General features: G+C 36.2%; 1 protein-coding gene across 1 annotated transcript in view; it reads right to left on the minus strand.

Moving 5' to 3' along the window:
* Positions 1 to 20609, minus strand: part of diaph3 (diaphanous-related formin 3) — a 459783-nt gene that overhangs the window by 103397 nt on the left and 335777 nt on the right. The gene's annotated exons all lie outside the window — the stretch shown is intronic.

Below are 20609 nucleotides of genomic sequence, written 5' to 3' on the forward strand. Positions count from 1 at the left end.
AAATGTGATGTTGAAACAAGTATACTTTAAAACTTACACAACTTGAATCACAGTAATAGAGAAAAGAGAAACGAAAACAAAATGTAATAACTGAAAATAAAAATCCATTGATTTCAGCAAATGTTTAATAAATACATCAGAAATATAAGAGACTCACTGTAAAATTAATCTCAGCGAGGCTCTCCTAATAGATGGTTAAAGTCATGATGTGAAATGTTCAGTCTCAATACAAGATTTATATTCAAGTTTAATTTACGTTGTCTCTTACATTCAGCTATTGAGATGTCGAGACCCTAAACCTTATATTTCTTGAACTATAAAAAATAATACAATAAGCAAAAAACAACCCCATCTTCAGACTTGGGATGAAAAATATAATAATATATGAAGAGATAAGTTGCCATCATCTGATCAGGTTTATAACAGGTTTTTATGGGCAACAGAGTCCACTAAAGATGGTTGACCAATAATTTGGCTAATTATGATGTTGTTGTTTAAGAAACTTAATGCTCATATTTTAGATAAACTATGCATACTTCCCATTTGGTTTTACATTGGTTTACATTGTTTTGTTTTATAATACCACCAGGAAAGTAACCGGTTAATTATATTTGGAATTAACACATCTTAAAATTCACTCAATTAGTGTGACTGGAATTCCAAATCATCACAATGCTGTAGGACAGTAGTAGCAGTTGTAATTTATCTTCCTTACATTCTGTAGGAAAAATACAAAGTACAGTACACTAAGTGCGTGCATACATAACAAAAAAAAAAGATATTAGAATATTTCCTGAAGGTTCAAGGCAGAGGGCTTCTTTATTAATATCTAAACTGCAAGATTTTATCACGTTCAGAACCTATTATCTTTATCAGGTTTCTTTACTCCAGTGGGATTTAGCGACACAGGCCATGGTTTTCAAGACATTGGAGCAAATAAAAGGGAAAACAAGAAAATAACGGGCAAGACAAAATAGAAAGACATGGATTGTGTCTGACCCTTTCTGTCTTTATAGCTACCAAAGAAAAAAAACTATGTGAATGTAAACACAGATTCTACTTTAGGGTCTCTACATTGTACCTTTTAATCTATCTTTCCTCTATTAGCCTGCAGCAGGAGGCCCTAAACAACATATGTTTTCTGCATAAGTTGAGGAAGATGTGATGTACTACTGTTGACAACCTTCCTTGTAGCTATACAGAATGTCTGATAACGTATCCACTTGGTGAACACTAGTAATAGTTTTAAGTGCCAGACAGCTGACTTCAGTAATGAGAATCTTTAAAAGGACGTGGCTGTGTTTTGATATCACGCTGCTTTTAACTAAGAAATGGAAATTATTTCACATTTGTTTTGCTACGTATAGACTAAAAATACTGAAAAAAAAAACGTTTTTTGCAATACAAGACAAAAAATTGATCCATTATATGTTACACAACTGTGGTGCTTCTAGAAAACAGATTAAAAACAATATGCCTATGACAATCCTTGCCACTACCACGATGCTCACCTCCTTCAAGGTACGTTAGGCTTTTTTCTCTAAATAATAGCCCATGTGAATAAAGATTTAATGTGCACGGTTTAACAGTATTTTCTTTTACAGTTTTGTAAACAGAGGTGTTACAGAGAAACAGGAAAGATGGAACAAGTGGTGATATAACAATCAGATACTGAATTTTAGCCAAGTTGAATTGAGGGTGTGACATGACCATCAACAAGACATGGACAAATGCAGGACACAACATTTAAATTAACTGGTGCAAATCTTTAATGATTAAAAGAAAAAGAAGTGCAGAATGTCCATTAAAACAACACATAGTGCAAACAACACAACAAAAAAAAACACTCCCTGTCACCCCACCTAGGCCAGGCAAAATAATCCCCCCACCCCAGGACAAATCTGACTAGCACGTGAACCCTATTTTACAGGGTGAAGCGGCTGGTTCTTTAACTTGACACAGGATGGAGGAGCAGACAGAACAATTCCAAGTCTGTAGATCCACAACAGGTAAAAGTAACACAAAACAGAGCCTTATAACAATTAAACAATGTTAGGCCACACAGGTCATGCGACAAGGGCAAAAACATCCAGTAGCTCCTTCTCATAGACTGTCACAGAAAAGATATGGATCAGACTTATTAAAACATTCAAAGATATTTTGTTAGGAATATACTATAGATACAACCAAATTCAGTTATCATGTACAGGAAAATGCATAAAGAAAGATATGGGAGATTTCAAAGTAGATTTTAATTTTTCTTACACAGACTGGGAAAAAAAGAACAATTGACATGTCAGCAGCTTAAACTGGAATCTCAAATATACACATGACTGTTGACAGCTTTGTTAGTCAGAGCACCAACTACAAGGAGCGTCTCCATTGATATAAAGTAGAGGTGGGAGAGCCATTATGGAACTGTGACCATAATACAGAATGTTTTAAAGTATATTTTGAAACTGTACAAAAGCTTTGTTTTCTAGACCTTTGTCCAAAACAATGGTTTTGAATTATGCCAAAACATGAAAGTGAGTACTTACCATCACACATAATGTGTTTTACTGCTAAATTGAAATTGCATGAAAAGTGTGTGGGGAAATTTTTTGTTGGTTTGATTTGGAATTTGTACATTACATGTATACACCTGGACACAGTTTTCTTATGGATATGAACTCCCCTAAGTCACTCTGCTATAACCTGCAAAGTTACATTATTTAAGAACACAATCTGAATGTATAGTGGGACCCTCTTTTATGTATTTGGTTAGCTACAAGTGAAACATGGAACCTAATTTATTCTTATTAATTCTGACTCTGTTTCTTTAGTTCTTATGGGAAAACCTCCCCATTTAAGTCAAATGGGCAAAGTGTATGCTCTTAGGCTCACACACCCTGGATATTCCTGTTTATACAGTACATCATTTTGCTGTATGTCTTGTTTTTCTAGTCCCTAACCTTGATAAACATTGGGGACCACCTGTATTAGAAAGGCCTAGAGAGAAATGGGAAGAATTATCAGTATTAACAACAAAAGAACAGTGAACGATGAAGCAGACTAAGAATTAAATATGGAAAATGATTAAATGGAAACTGCTAATAAATTTAAATTTTACTCATGTGTTTTTCAAGGAAAAAGCAAACACCATGCCTCATGCTAAGAAAAGACTAATTAATAAGATTCTAAGGAATTGCATGCATATAGAAAAGGCAGGTATTGCTTAATTAACTTGTTAGCGTACTTTGGAACTAGGAATAACAGCAATGAATGTATGATAAGGTATATTTTGAGTTCCGTAAGGCTTTTGATAAAGTTCCTCATAAAAAAAAAATCTGTTAAACTGTGAATCAGTAATACATATACTTGAATTCAGACCTGATTAATGGACAGGAAACAGAGGGTACAGATAAAGGGATATACAGTAAGTTCAAATTGTGGTGATGTAATTAGGGGAGTACTACAGGGTTCTGTATTGTCAGCCCTGTTTTACTTATTTTATATTAATGAGATAGATTCAGGTATTGTTAATAAACTAGAGTAGTTCTCAAGTTAGAGCAGAAGAAACTGCAAACATTGTAGAAGCTGTAAAGGAAATTAAAAAAAAACTGTCACATCTTCAATAATCAAGCTCAGTATCGCATGGAGGTTGGAAAAGCATGCATTACAAATACTGTATAAGATGGGATACACCGAGTTTGAAGAACCAACTTATGGAAAAGACTTAGATGTTTATAATGATAGTAATTTATGTCTACTAGACAATGTGCGGAAGCAATATCAGGCAGATATTATAATCAGGCAGAAAGGCAAAAAAAACTTATTAGGATTCAAAAACATACAGTATATAGGTATTAAGGAGTTAAAACTTTAATTTAAATCAAGGGGAGTTATGTTAACATTATACAGTGCACTAGTAGGAACTCTTTTAGAATATTACTATGTACAATTTAGTTACCTTGTAGCAAAATAATGTCCTACTTTGACATACTAAAGAATCTGTGCTTTTTAGTTGGACTATGAAGGGTCCTGGTTTAAGTTTTCAAAATCACTCCAATTGATTTTTTTATAATGAATGGTGAAACACATTAAAAAAAAACAAATGGCACCTATAGGAAAGTGCATTTAAAACTGTGAACAAAGGGCACTTCTTAACACAAAGGGTTCTTGGGTTCAGCAGACCTGAGGGACTGCTGTGTTTATGCCTTCACTGAAACCTGGCTGAATGCATGCGTCCCGGACACCGCCATCCAGCCAAAGGGGTTCACCATTTACCGCATGGACAGAAACCACCAAGCAACCGGCAAACACAAAGGCGGAGGCGTTTGCTTCCTGGTCAACAGCAAGTGGTGCACCGATGTGAAGGTAATCTCTAAATCCTGCTCGCCGAATCTAGAACACCTGACCATAAAATGTCGACCCTTTTATTTGCCGAGGGAGTTTTCCGCCACTATTATCACAACCGTTTACATTCAACCTCAAGCCTGCGTGGAAGCAGCACACAGCGAACTCCACGACATTATCAACAAGCACGAAAACTCCCACCCAGAAGCCATCTCAATTGTAGTTGGGGACTTCAACCACTGCAATCTGAGAAAAGTACTGCAAAATACATTCAGCATGTCACTGTACCGACAAGAGGAGGCAATATTTTGGACCACTGCTACACAACAATAAAAGGAGCATACAAAGCGCTTCCCAAACCAAGTTTCGGTAAGTCGGACCACATTGCTCTCCTGTTGCTTCCTGAGTACAAACAGAAGACCTCCCCCATTGCGAACAGGTCAGTGCGTTGTTGGTCTGGGGAGGCGGAAAGCAAGTTAATAGACTGCTTTGATAGTACAGACTGGGACGCATTCAGAGCTCCCGACACAGATTTAAATGAGTATACGGACGCGGTCACCAGCTATATTAAATACTGCACCGACATTTGTGTACCAGAAATGAAAATTAGGTCATTTCCCAATCAGAAACCGTGGTTCAACAACGACATTCGCAATAAAATAAAAGATAGATCCACCGCGTTCAAATCGGGGGACAAAGAGCTGTACAAGAAATCACGGTATGCATTAGAGGAAGCCATAAAACGCGCCAAACGGAGCTACAGAGTGCGGCTTGAAACGCAGTGCACTGACACCCGGAGGCTGTGGCAGGGATTACAGTCAATCACAGGCTACAAGGGCTGCAGCCAGGAGATTGACACGAACAACGCATCCCTGCCTGACGAGCTGAACCACTTCTATGCCCGCTTTGATGCTCTGAACACGGGCAATGCTGAGTAGACCCCAAGTGTGCAGGGCGAGTTTGTTCTGAAAGTCTCAGAGCAGGACGTGCAGAAGTCTCTGAGCAGGGTGAAAATCCGTAAGGCTGCAGGGCCTGATGGGATACCACCTCGAGTCCTAAGGACATGTGCAGCCCAGCTGACCACAGTGTTTAACTCCTCCCTGTCACAGTCCATGGTCCCCACCTGCTTTAAAAAAACCACTATTGTTCCAACCCCCAAAAAGACAAAAGTGACATGCCTGAATGATTACCGCCCAGTAGCATTAACATCTGTGGTGATGAAATGCCTTGAGAAGCTGGTGTTGTCACACATCAACTCCTCCATCACAGAGTCCCTGGACCCCTTGCAGTTCGCCTACCAGAACAACAGATCAGTGGATGATGCTGTCTCCCTGGCTCTGCATACAGCCTTGGAACACCTGGACACTAAGAACTCGTATGTGAGAATGCTGTTTGTGGACTACAGTTCAGCATTCAATTCCATCATACCCAGTCAACTGGTGACAAAGCTCAGGGGATTAGGCCTGTGCAACTCTGTCTGCAACTGGCTGCTGGACTTTCTTATCGAGAGACCACAGGTGGTGCGGATAGGCAATAAAACATCAACACCACTCACCCTGAGCACTGGAACCCCACAAGGCTGCTGTCTGAGTCCAAGGTTGTACTCCCTATTTACTCACGACTGCACAGCGAGACACAGCAACAACCGCATCATTAAGTTTGCCGATGACACCACCATAACAGGACTGATCAGTGATGATGACGAGTCCACTTACAGGGATGAAGTTGTACAGCTGCTTAGGTGGTGTCATAGCAATAACCTGGACTTGAACATAAAGAAAACGAAAGAGCTAATAGTGGACTTTCGGAGACACAGGCCATACACTCACAGCCCACTCAGTATTGATGGAACGGAAGTGGAAACAGTCACCAGCTTTAGGTTTTTGGGAATTCACATCTCTAAAGATCTAACCTGGACTGTGCACACTGACTCTATCATGAAGAAGGCTCAGCAGCGCCTTTATTTCTTGAGGTGTCTCAAGCTATGGGGGATGCCAATACATGTGTTGGTGAACTTCTACCGCTGCACCATCGAAAGCGTCCTCACCAACGGGCTCACCGTGTGGTATGGCAACACCTCTTCGTGAGAAAGAAAGGCTGCAGAGAATGGTCAATATGGCCCAGAAGATCATCGGCTGCGGTCTCACCGAGATTAAACAGCTCTATGAGGACCGCTGCCGTGGTAGAATTCTGGCCATCACAGAGGACAGTCACCACCCTGGGCATGAGCTCTTCACCCCACTGCCCTCAGGCAAGAGATATAAGAGCATACGGACACTTACCACTAGATTCTTCAACAGCTTCTATCCACAAGCAGTGAGACTGGCGAACACTTTTAGCCATCCCCCTCGGACCACACCTACACCATCACCATCTACCTCTTTATGATTTCTTATCTATTGCACATCTCCAGCCATTGTTTACACGTCTGTATTGTTTACATTCAAACTGTCTACATGTTTACCTGCACATTGTCTATTGTTTGTTTGTACATTGTCTTGATGCACTGTTTGCACTTTGTCTTGTTTTTTATACTTGTTTTACAATCGAGAGACTTTCTGTGAGTAAGAATTCCATTGTACCAGTACCGGTTACATATGGCAATAAAGTTCAAGTTCAAGAAATAAGTTACTAAATTGTGTAACAAAAACTATTAAAATCAAATAGCTACTAACAGACAAATAAGGTAGATGAGCAGAGCATCCAATCATATGTAACCTTTCTTAAATTAACAAGGTACAGTATCTTAAAACAAAGGCCATGCCTTAACTGTTTGATGGAAAATGGAAAAGAAAACAATCCAGGATTAAGTAAAATTTACTGGCATGAATTAAGATATGAAGAAATACCATAAGGGAACAAGCTCCAAACTGAATGCAATTTCCCCCAAAAAATGTGGTTAAATAATTGTGAACATACTATATTTGTAGGACATGTTCTGGGTGAATGTCAATCTTTGCTAGTGATTTAGACAACTGAGAATTTGCTCTATGGTGATTAAGAGAATGACATCTGAGAAAGCTTGCTAGGTGCTTGGCCAGTAATAGGAAGCACTTGGTTCCTCTTAGTCCTAAAGGAAAACTTGTCACAAGCTTGGTAATTTTCTGAAGAGTGATTTGGCCCATGGCATTTTAAGTAAAGGCTGTGTAAGTCACCTACCGGCATTGCATGACTACTGTGAAATTTTGCAGATTGTATTTCGTATTGACTTGCTTGTCAGTCATCTAGACAAGATATTTAATGAAATACTATGTTCTAACATTTTACAAAATGAATAAAAAGCCATTTCTAGAAAGAAAAAGTATCAGTATTTTCTAAAAGTATTTTCTCAAAATAATTTCACCACTGAAATTATCTATATAATGAATACACACAACTATGCTGAGAAAAAAGTTTCCATAACATTTACATTTTTTAAACCAGAAAACCTTCAGCTTACAGCTTTTTTTTAGTACATCCATATTAAATGATGTCTACAACCTCTAGCACCCTCTTATGGAATACACAGTACTATAAGTGAAGATAACCATTAGTGCATAACTAAGCTGATTATATACCACTACACACTTGGATACAGCCTTTTCTGGTAGACCTGAATGCATACGCACACTGGTAATTTGCTCTCAAAATGAAATTTGTGCAGGCGTCCGGCCTGTGGTAGATGCTATCTGCTCACTTGTGGGAATTACTGACAGGAGACAGCAGCAAGCGCCTAAGTTCTTCTCGAGTGCCTTGCTTTGTGGAGCAGAAGATAAATATACCAATATCCCTTTGACTGAAGTCAGAAAAACGAAATAAATAAGAACAGTGATAAGTGAGATTATCAAGTAATGCATGATGGATGGTACATTTTCTCAAAGCATGCTTGAAATAAGCCTCAGATCATGAAACAAGGAAAAAAAGCATATTGCTTTTAACACCTAGAATCGGTTCTAGAATATTAAAATGCATGTGGTCTAAAGAAAATGGGGATTTTTGAAGGAATACTTTCATAGACAAACTACTTACAGAAAGAGAAGAAAATCAATGTAAGCCATGGTAAACATCTACAAACTATAAACAAGTCAGAAGCAAAGGTAAGTTGGGTATGGTTTCTTTCCCCTTGTGACAACAAGAAAGTAAGGCAAGCCCTAGGCAAGAAAGACTCTCGGGACTGAAGTCAGACTTTCTTTTTCTTTCCTACAGTACTTGTCAATTTCAATTTTTATGCCCTTCCCTCAAGGAAGTATGAAGTAAATTGCATTAAAAACACATTTCACCTGAACAGCAATTCAAATTAGATTTCCACCGAAAGTAAACAATTTCCCCCCTTTACTATATTAACTAGATAGGGTGGCTAGGTTAAACACTAACAAGTAATGATATCACCACAAAACATGTTCCAATAAACAAATGTTCAAAGATGAAAAATTAAATTAGCAAAGATGCCAGTAAGATTTCTGTCTGACAGAGCAGTCACCTAATTAGAAAACATTTCTCATTCGTAAAGTGAATGTGTATTTTTGTCAGACAGCAGTCATAGCATGTTTTCATTATGTATCCTCGGCAAAAGAGAAGTACATGGAAATCATGGTAATTCAGATATTTGTAAAATAAAATTGTACAATTGCAGACTTTAAAAGAAATGAGTACAAAATGAAAAATCAAATTTCAGAAATGAATAATAACATTTTTAATGTACTGCTGTAATTCAAGAGAATGCATGAAGTAATAAAACTCTGTCTAAAACAGAAATAACTGTGATTTAATTGTTACTTTTATGGTTTCTATTTAGTTCAAAGGACTTCTGTGTGCATTTAAAAAAATCATGGAGTGAACTGGCAGTGCTGCTGCAGGAATTGTTAGGCATCTGTCATGTAGCACAACTCAACGGTCAAGCATTTTTGAAGTGACATTTCTTTTACTGGTGCCCCTGGCGTGCACTGCCATAGCTGTTCTCTTGTAATGAACATCCCTCGCTGGGATACCTGTCCTTAAGGAAAGGTCTCTTAGTGACAAGCTCTCTTTGCTCAGCAGCACTACATTTTCTTAAACAACTGCAACTTCTTCATACCTCTGAAGTCCTCCTAAAAAACTGCATTGTTGAGCAACGGTTTTATCAGCATTCAGTATTGTACACTCACTGTATAACATCTTAAGCATAATGTATCGTAAGAGTTACATTTATTCATAATGTCATCTTCACATATTAAATTACAAAAATATTCTATAAATTAGAAAATGTTTTGTAAATTTGCAGGGTTCCAAGGAAGTTCTAGGCTCCTTGGCTAGATGTGGGCATAAAAAGTATCACTAAATCCAGTCAGTGCAAGAATTTCAAATTAACAGGACTGTAGTGTAGAACACATATTGACAAGAGATAAAATGAGTACAGCACCCACCCTGGAGTATTCTGGAATGCTGTTCTTCCACATTGCAATTATACTTCCACAACAAGAAGTACATACCAATTATGAAGTTCATTGACCCAAACAAATTTTGAACAAAATCTAGACACGCACAGCGGTGTTTCTCCAAGCTAAAGGTGACAGCTGTGAGCACAAAAGGAGTCACTGCAACATGTGAAGAGCACGTTTGATGCATTTTTTACTGTAAGTAAACCAGACACACTCCAATCCAAACAGTGGAGTGGTTCTCTTGATACTAGCTGTTTGAATATTGAGACCAAAAAGGATGGTCAGACAGCCATCTTGGCTTAAGGAGGAATCCAAATTTCTACATACAGTATGGCAACTGTATTATCGCTACAATGATACCTACATTTTTTTTTTCTCATGGATACAAATAGTAGTCAAGAGGCCCACCTGGTTTATGATGGGACTCTGTTTCACCATGTTGCAATTTTAATGTCAATAGAATGTTACCTACCAATCTGAAGTACAGAGGCCAAATCATTTTTGAAGAGCAGCTATTGCCAACCACGTAATGACCTAGTTTGGGCATAGAAAGGATTCTTGTAACCCGTTTCCATCAAAAGAAAAAAATAATTCCAGAGAAAAAAAAAACATCAGCATGACCTTTGTTTTAAAATGCTTAGAAAACATTTTGAAAAATATAAAATTATGTAGCATAAGAACATAAAGAATGCAACCGTAAGGAGGTCATTTGGCTCATCTGGCTCGTTTGGGTGCTCGTAGGAAATTGATCCTAGGACCTTTTTTTAGAAGTTCCTTACAAAAACAGGGTAACAGCTTTGACAAATGGCTTAATAGCTTGTTTAATACTCCCACTAACAAGAAAACCCAGCCATAACAAACTTCTTTGCAAATGTTTCTAAGGTCCTCACACAAAGTCACTTTTTTTAGCAGAGTCTTTATATGCGTGCTTATATATATTTATTTAAAGGGGAAACATTATTAACTATTCTCTGTTCTAGATTGTTTTGGAATGACTGTAGTTAACGCAACAGGATTTAACCATGATACAGCTAAGATGCTCCCAAATACATGAGAAGATAACAATGATGACAAGTCCAACTTGAGTCCATTTGGTCCATCTATCTCATTTGGTAAATAGCAGCTAAGCAATCTTTTGATATCAGCCAGCCATTTCTGGATGTATCTATTGTGAATCGGAAGCATGCTAGCCTCAACCACATGGTTAGGAGTCTTGTTCTCAAAATCTCTCAACCTTTTGAGTAAAGAAGTAAAGCGCCTCCTCTTATCAATTTTAAATTCACTTGTAATTTTCACTCATATCTTCTTGTGCTTCACTTTTGGTCCTGAAAAGGTCCATAGTGTTCTTCTGTTTTCACATTTTGAAGCATTGAATGATGACTACTTGTGTTTCAAGATGATCTAAAAATATTTCCATGTTTTTAACCTGCCAGTGAGGGACAACCTTTTAAACCAAGGAATTCCACTGGACTGAACTTTAAGGCTAAAATTTACTGTCTTAGAATGTTATCTACATATTATTCTACATCTCTGAAACTGAAAATTTCTTTATTCGAGTCTGAAATCGTACAACTTTTTTGGTGACATTTTCCAATTATACTTCAAAGGCTACTGAATTATCATCAGTTTTATATTTACAGAATTTTGTTTTGTATCTTTGATTGTTCAAAAAGACTAAAAAGGTAAACAAAGGCATTCCAATTGAGTTCACCTTTAGCCATTAATAAAGACAAATGGGCAAAAAATGCAGTGTGCATATGTTTTCTATACTGTACATATAGAAAATGCATATTAATACGGTCTTTTTAATCCAGGTGTATTCAGGTATATTTGAAATTCTATCTTCTACCATTTTACCATGAATGTAATATTAACATATTTTGTGCATATAAGAACCTTCTATAGTGGAATTATAAAATTACATGTGTCCACTAATTCAGGGAAATGTCCTATAATCTGCCTTATCCTGACAGAGAATGCATGTCATAGTGCCTCAGAGTATTGATTTTTTCCTTTAGGTTTCAAATGATTTAAGGTTTGAATTTGGCAACTCACAGCAAGGATTAAAGAGATGATGTTCTGAAAAGAATACCTACTTCCCATAAAACAAATACTTGGACTAGCACGTGAGACCTGTTTTAAATCAAAGACACCTTTGGATTCAAAATAATAATCAGTATTAAATTACTAAAATTATTTTTAAAGAAATAGTTTCTACTGTTAGTCCACATTGTTTCTTAAATCTGCTAGATGCTGATTTAGATGAAATAAATTTTAAAAAATAGAACTTCACAATTTATGTAGGTATATACTGTATATATATATAAAAAAACACTGACAGAATCATTCTATTGGATTGTGTTGGTAAAATATTATTTGTAGAACCTTAGCAAATAAATGTAGTTTTGGGACACTTAGTGAAAATCTTACAATTTATACATTACTAAAATATTTATGTTTAATAATTACTTTAAAAAAAACGAATTCAATAAAGTAAGTTCATGGTATTCCATTACAGAGTGCACTGTCTGTTAGTATGTTAACACCCGTAAAGGTACAGGCTTACTGTGCAAATAAAATGTGGTTGATAGAAAGTACACAAGAGCTAGATCACAGCACAGGATACTGTGAAACCATGATTGATTTTATTATGTCAAAAACACAATTAAAGTACAACAATGAAGAAGATATTAATTTTCTGCAGGATGGTTTTATGGCTGTCAAAAGACTAGCACTCTTTAAAAATCTAGATTACCCAATATTAGTCGTGTTACAAAAAGAAAATCTGATGCTTACAACACGTCTCTTTCCCCATTATCATTTTATTTGCCTTTTAAGATGTTACGATGTATTTATTATCCTTAAAAGGATTTAAATTGACATGGCAGGAAAATGGATTTCATTAGCTATGAATTGTAATACACTACTTACATAGTAAGGTTAGAGAATGCATCCCCACACACTGCTCTCGTTCAGGCTTTTGAGAGAAATAAAATAGCACACTACCATATCTATTTGGCCAACAACACTGCATTTTCCTATTAATAAAATCTCTGCTACATTTATAATAGAAAACAGATGGTGGATATATTTTAAATATAAAAATCATGAGTAAGTATAATATGCCCAATCATTTCTCTAATTGGTGTTGCTTTAAAAGGTAATAACAATGGTGCATGAATTAATCATAAACAGCATCAATGGCTGTACAAGATATTTGAATGAATACAATTCATAAATGAACACAAATGGAAAAAGACAATTAAACTGAAAACAAACATTGAATATAATATCAGGAAATTAAAGCCTTCTTGTACATTATTATACAATCACATGGATGTCTTTAGTCATTTTTTGTGGCAAAGGTACATTACATTATGTGACAGAGAGATCTGTTGATTAGGCCACAAGTTGTTTTTGTTCATTTGCATGGAAGCTACAGCACAAGTTCTGGGACAGTTTGCACAGTTGCTGATATTACAGCTCTGGAGTTACACAGGACCTCTGCATTAGAGTGTTTTTACCCCCTGTTCCTTATATGCAAGATTCATCTGCTGAAACTGCACCTATGATGTCTCAGCTCTGAAATGTATCCTTCAATAACTCTAACATTATATTGCACAAATGTCATAAATTATCAGACCATTAACATAACTTGTTAATTGTGCTCTACACTATTCATATACTACTTTAATTCTTATTATTTCATATTTGTATAGCACTTGTGCTAGTTATTTTCATTTTATTGATTTAGGTCATTAACATATTGTACTTGACTGTAGGCACATGAACATTCCATGTACTAACCCTTGAAATGTGATATATGATGTCTGTACTGTACGCTGCACTGGGTAAGGGCATTTTACAACAGATACATGTAGTGCATATACAGTAGATGTATCTTTCCGTAGACTTTAGAAATTTTGAACATTTTTCAAATTGATCCTAAGATTTTTTTTTATTATCTCCTTCTTTAAAGTAAAAGATCAATAAAATATTATGTGATGAAAAGAAAAAAAGATATTATAGCTGCATAGTATTCTTCCAAAGATATGAATGTAGAAACATGATGAAAGCAATTAAACAGTGGATAAAAGACAAATAACTTGAATGATCATTTAAGGAAGGGTTACTTATGTCTTTTACCTTAAACCATACATGCGACATACTGTAGTACATTAGATGACAGTATAGCGATAGACTTTGTTATATGTGAATTTGGGTATTTGCAATGGTTCTCTATATCGCAAATGTTGGGACCCTACTGTACATATACAGTATACTTATATTAAAAAATAAAGCTTAATTCTGAGATGCATATCTACCCTTTGACACTTTTGTGTTCAGGGAAGTTCTCCTTAAAAGACATTTTGCTGAAACATGTACAGTAGCTAACAGAACTACATAACCTAACAGATCTAAGCTAAGCTAACAGAACTATACTACAACAGTATATGCAATAAGACAAAACAAAACAGCTGTAGGAAGTAGGAAGCATATGATTTATTTTTTAAAAATGCAAACTACATGCCTAAAGCCATAGTTTACCTAAACACTAAACCAAAAGAATAAAAAAAATGAAATAATGAATCACTAGGACTGTTTGACTTCATATTATTGTCTAAGGTAATTCAACTTCTGATGAATTACTTCAAGTGGTATTATGTTACTACATGTTTACTGAATACAGTAGGCACTGTTACCTTCAAGAACCCTCAACATCAACGTTTTACCTCAGTGACCTCATAAGCTCTTTGGAGATTGTTACAGAAAGTTATTCACCAATTTCTCTTTCTGTGCATCAAAATAAATGCATCATTCTATTTGTGTTTGCATATTTTTTAGAAAAATAAAGTACATGACTGACATCTGGTGCTCTCTCTTGACATTAATGGGCTTTTATTGTTGCTGGAAATAATGGAACTTTCCACAGTCCATATCCACGGCGCCGACACACAGACAATGAGGTTATGGGAGTCTTAAATTGTATTAAATAAATAATTATTTTAATTTTCTTTTTATCCTTTATATGTCCTGTTTCCCTATAATTGTTGGAAGTTTTTTTTATTAAATATATTTTCTTCACGTCTCTAGATGTGGGTTGCCGTTGTGACTGGGGGTGGGAGAGCGGATATCAGGGTGGTAGGAGATGTTGTTTTGTTCTGTTTTTTAGTTACTGTTTTTTCATTATTGTTAACAAAAAAACAATAAATATACAACAATGTTTTGGTATTATTGTGTTTAACAGATAATTTATTACAGATCCTGATACTTTTGAGTGACATTCTTGCATAAGCATTAGGTCACCTATTTAGTGAGAGAGTTGACAGGGCAAAGGTGAGATTAATCTAAGGTTAATCTACTGAATGTCAAACCTAGTGTAAAGGAAAAAATATAACTACAGAAAGAAACAAATGCCCCGCTTATAAAAATCTATGGGTCACTGCTAAATAAAGGCTAAGGCTAAGTCAGCATACTGTCACCTGGGGTTAGTCTCACGAAGAAATTCTAACTTGTCAAGCTGTGACTGCCCAGCAGTCCATCAGTGATGGGTCATGATCTAGTAGACCATGAGTCACGACATCTCAACAAGATCAAATGGGGAAGTCCAAGTGTTATGGTCAGAGCAGAACTTGCTAGAAAACTCTACTTGTAGTGATAGATGACAAAACCAAGTCCCACAACCTCACTAATTGCCCTTCCTGCAGTTTCAACCTGCTGTAACAATATCCCAGCACAAACTCATGCTGCTTAACAACGGCTTTCTTAAGAGATGAGAATATGACACCTGTGACAGAGGTACTCCCCCACCATAATTCAGTCCCACTGAATATTTTTTGAATGTGCTGGGAAGTAGGTGTTGGATCAAGGCCTCAAAAAAATTGAATCGGTAAATACTTGTCCAGGTTCTATGAGAAAAATGGGACAGAAACCTTCATCTGCAACCTGGTGCAAAATGCCTTACACATGTATGACTTGCATTGGTTTCAATGGCTGCCACATACTCTACTAGCCTGCAACCTGTGGACCTCTTGTTAAGGATGAAAACCCCTGCTGATCAACCCTGCTGATGACAAATGTTGATCATAATAATGAATTTACCAATGTCATGTGAGTTCAATAAAATGGCAGTGCACCATGTTATTTTATTGATAATACCTTTGTGAATATGTTGCCATCATAAGCATCTTTTAATAGTACAGTAATTATTTTAATTGTTATTACTACTGATTTGTAAGAGAATAATCTTGACTTTTTCCCATGTGATTTTAATGGATAAATCATTGTGTGTAGGTAACCAACATATGTGGAGCAGTGGCTCTGTGGCCAAGGATCTGCGCCTGTGGCTTGAAGGTTGCCGGTTCAAATCCCGCTGCCGGCAGAGGAATCCTACTCCGATGGGCTCCTGAGCAAGGCCCTTAACCCCAACTGCTTCAGGGGCGCTGTACAATGGCTGACCCTGCGCTCTGACCCCAGGCTCTCTCCCTGTCTGTGTGTCTCATGGAGAGCAAGCTGGGGGTATGTGAAAAGATAATTCCTAATGTAAGAAATTGTAAAGGGTTAATAAAGTGATGTTGTTGTTGTTGTTATATGTCAAACTTAAATTGAGTACTGTATTTAATTGAAACTAAAGTATTTTACTGTATATACAGTACTACTGTTTTGGTGGTGATTTTTTGCCTTGATAACCAAACAGAAAAATAAGAAAAAACCATACTTGTTTCAATTTTGAATTTCATATGAAACTTATTTTATTTTAATTAGATTATAGACATAATGTGATTTGAATATTTAACCCCCATGGAAGATGGGAATAAAGAATTATTTGTTTTTGATCAAAAGAATCTAGCTCTTAAATGGAAAAAAAAAACTGCTTTCTGATAATGGATGCTTGCTTTTTAACTTTGTATTATGAATACAATCTGCAATTTAAAAGGTAGAATATTATGGACCAATAAATTGAATACAATCTTACACAAAATGTCTTGTAATTGTCATAGCACACCTACTGGGTTCAAACAATGAACTTCAGAACAAATGACAGTCTTGTTAAGAAAACATAGCATGATTTCTAAGAAAAGTAGTTGCATGGTTATATATAATGAAAATAACAGAAAGACAATACAAAAACATATTGCAAAACAATAAAGACTAAAAGGAAGTGTCCCAAAAGCAAAGCTACAAGTCATTATCCCTTTGCAAAACTGCAGCTTTAATGAAGTAGATTGTGTGAAACTGTCATATTGGTAGCTCATTAGATGCAGTGAAATTTTCCCAGCTGAACCATTAGCAGATAACTGCCAAGATTTGTTATTCCTTGATAAAAAATATATATTTAATTACAGATACACAAGATTTGTACATTTTAAAATGTACAAACATAGCGTTGAGTGGAAGACAAGTATTGAGTATCTACTGTATGTGCAAGATTTGAAGTACGTTACCTTGCTTCTATCAGTACTCTACAGCAATTCTGCAGCACTAATTTACTCTACATTCCTTTATCCAATACATCGCAAGTGGCACAACAGTACATCTTTAAGTCACCCCGAGAATAACTACAGCACCTATAAGCTATACAGCTATAAAAAACTAATACTTAAAACATTTCAGTTTATATAACATCCCTTTATTAGCCCTATACAATTTCTTGCATTAGGAATGAGTCTTTTCGCATAGCCCTGCTTGCTCTCCATGAGAAACAGACACACAGACAGGGAGAGACGCTTGGGGTCAGAGCACAGGGTCAGCCATTGTACAGCGCCCCTGGAGCAGTTGGGGTTAAGGGCCTTGCTCAGGGGCCCAACAGAGTAGGATTCCTCTGCCGGCTGCAGGATTTGAACCGGCAACATTCCAGCCACAGGCGCAGATCCTTAGCCACAGAGCCACTGCCCCGCCTCACGTTTGCCAAGTAGGTTGCATAAATAAACTATTCAAGTCAGATAATTATCATTTCAAGCACATGCATGTTCTATGACAGTGACACACAATGCATTTAAGTCGTGATAAACCACAATTAATGGGCTTGTCACTCAATATTTACATGCTGTGCTAATATTGCATTCATGGGAACAGATGTAATAAAACTAATTACTTCAAATAACTAATTTTGATCTGGCTTGAAGGAGAGATGCACAAGTAGAGCCTTAAGACATTAAAATTGCTTCTTGTTTCTGAGAATTCTCATGTACTGTTACAAAACATCCTCAATGTTTAAGCACCTGCACCAACAAATTATTTGTTTACAGTGGCAAAACTAAATAACTTTACCAAAAAGACAAAAGTCTGCAATACGTCACCCATTCAAACCAGAGGTTCATTCCATCTATTGAACTGCTAAATACATTGAAAAAAATACAATAATTTACTGCACCTTTTACAATTACTGTATTTATGGTCAAATAGTCATCAGGACAGTTATGTTCCTTAGCAAACTAGTTATAGCCTTAAGTTTATGGCTGTTGTTAATTTAAATACCACAAAGATTCTCATAGTAGTCTATGTGTTGTTGTACAAATAACTGTGAAAGTCAAAAGTCAGACTTTTGTCTGATGTGTCTGATTTTTATTAAAACAGATTTGCTGAGGAAATTGTCACTTTCTCAGGGTTTCGTCATGCAAGGAAGCAGTTTTGCACAAGGCTTCTGCTGCATTCACAATTACTTGCCCTAAAGTTTTCCATGAAGTGGAAAATGATGTGGTGAGACAGTCTACGTACCTAATTGTCTTTATGCCCAGGGTGTCACTTCAAGCAAGTTGACTGTACTGAACATACATCAATATCATACTCTACTGTCAGTCATTTTAAATTAGTAATACTATGTCTTACTCTACTGTAGGAATTTGTAATTGAGAAATTAATGTAAGGATCTGCTAGACCAAAGACCTAGATGATCAGGAATGTCTGCTGTAAAATGAGAAGATAAAATTCATCTTCCCCATTATTAGTATTGCGTGAAGGATTTATGAGAAATTTGGAAATATTAACATTTTTTCTATTAATGTTAGCTTTGTAAAAAAAGACTTTTTATTAACATTTAGTGGGGAAAAAAGCAGTGTATAAGTTCTTAAGCAAAACAACATAAGGATCAAATCTGACAGCACAAAACCATAAAGGATAATAAATACATATTGAGAGGAATTAAAAATGTAACACACCCTATTGGGTAAAATAAATGTATTTCCTATCATTATGATGACAATTTCCTCAACTACATCTGCCTGGACTCTAATATCAGAGCAAACAAGGGATGGTTTTACATTAAGCTTTAGCAAAACAGCACTAGGAAAGAGAAGGTTTATTCAATATTGAATTATTAAAATCTAATAATTTTATTTCAAGACTTAAATCCTGTTTGGCTTTATCACTTTTGATCACAAAATGAAAAGCATATTACAGTCTCTGCAATTCTGAAAATTGTGCTACAGACACAGCCATCTAGAATGCACATCAAAACTTACATAAGTGGAAAATGCTCTGCAGTAATCCACAAACTTGTCTGGCATACCACTTTCAGCCCTTCACTGCTCAACAGATTGTGCCAACAGTGGTGGCACTTGTGTCATGTTATATGTTATGGAAATGTAGTTTTTGTAGCCTAAATTGATAAAATTATGTATCAGAATATTACCAGCTATTTCATAAAACCCCTGTTAAATGGTATTCACTAATGTGAGGCCAGGAAACTTTATGAATGTACGCAAAAACTGTTTTAACGCAAACACGACTTTCCTCATTGCTCAACACACTATTATTTAACTGAGAGGCTCCAAGTCGTCAATACAGTAAAAAAAACAAAACTGCACCATTGTTTACAATGTGTATCGGCTTAAGAGATTATCCTGTTAACCCCCTAGCCTTCTAGAGGCCATTTCCACCTGGAATGGCTATGCCCTTAACATTTTGAATTTAATTGGAAAGTACAGACAGTACAGGCCTGGTTTAGGGCTTGAATTCAAGGTAACCGCATGGGCATCAAGTCTAAAACATCAAATTTTTTAGATATGTCTTACTCAGTACATATCATTATTGGTGAGATAGAGCCACTGTAGTGGTCTCAGATCCATTTATCTACAGTAAGCAATTTTAAAGTTTGCCTTGTTTTAGCTTAGTTAATTAAGTTCTGGATGAATTATTTATGGCCAAACAACAGTCCAGAAAGACACTATAAACCAGGCAAGTACAGAAAAGAGCAGGGAAAGTAAAGGGGAGAGAAAGAGGATAGAGGGTGAAGGAAGAGGGAAAGCAAAATATCAAAGATGAGAGCTCCTTATCCAGATCACCTGGAAAGACCAGATTGAAGCTAAGTATTTGAACCCGGTTAAGTTTGCTATTCTGTTGTTGTAAGGAACTTTGATTTCCTGTGTAAAGAATCCCTCTGTTAAAATAAGCCTATACTGGTCAGTGGGTTTATTTTTTAAAATAAGGATATAGGTTCCCATTTACTTTGTGGCATTAGGGTTTACAGAGAGAAAGATTTAACCACAGGTTTTATTGTGTTAATCCCTTATTGAGCTAAGGGAAAACCTCTCAGCAGAGACATGTTAATGAGACAAAATTAGATAAGAAATTAGTCAACTATTATTTCTATATACATTATAACAAACAGCCATTTTATCCACCTCCAGCCATCACTTCTGTAATGTGTTTTACTGATGTACACAATCCGAGGAGAAAGAGTAGTCAGAGAACATAATATAGTACAGCTCATAGCTAGTCATAGTTTAGTAGCTTCTTGGAGCTCGAAACACACTTTTTATCTTCTGACCACCACATATAAACCCTTATGTCAACCTCTCAAATCACTGAAGAACTGAACTGATAAGTTTTTTTTTCTTCTATTGTCCTTTGCTATTTCTTTAAATGAAAAAAAGA

Source organism: Lepisosteus platostomus, chromosome 2 (assembly GCF_059453375.1).
Source record: "Lepisosteus platostomus isolate fLepPlt1 chromosome 2, fLepPlt1.hap1, whole genome shotgun sequence".
Lineage (NCBI taxonomy): Eukaryota > Metazoa > Chordata > Actinopteri > Semionotiformes > Lepisosteidae > Lepisosteus > Lepisosteus platostomus.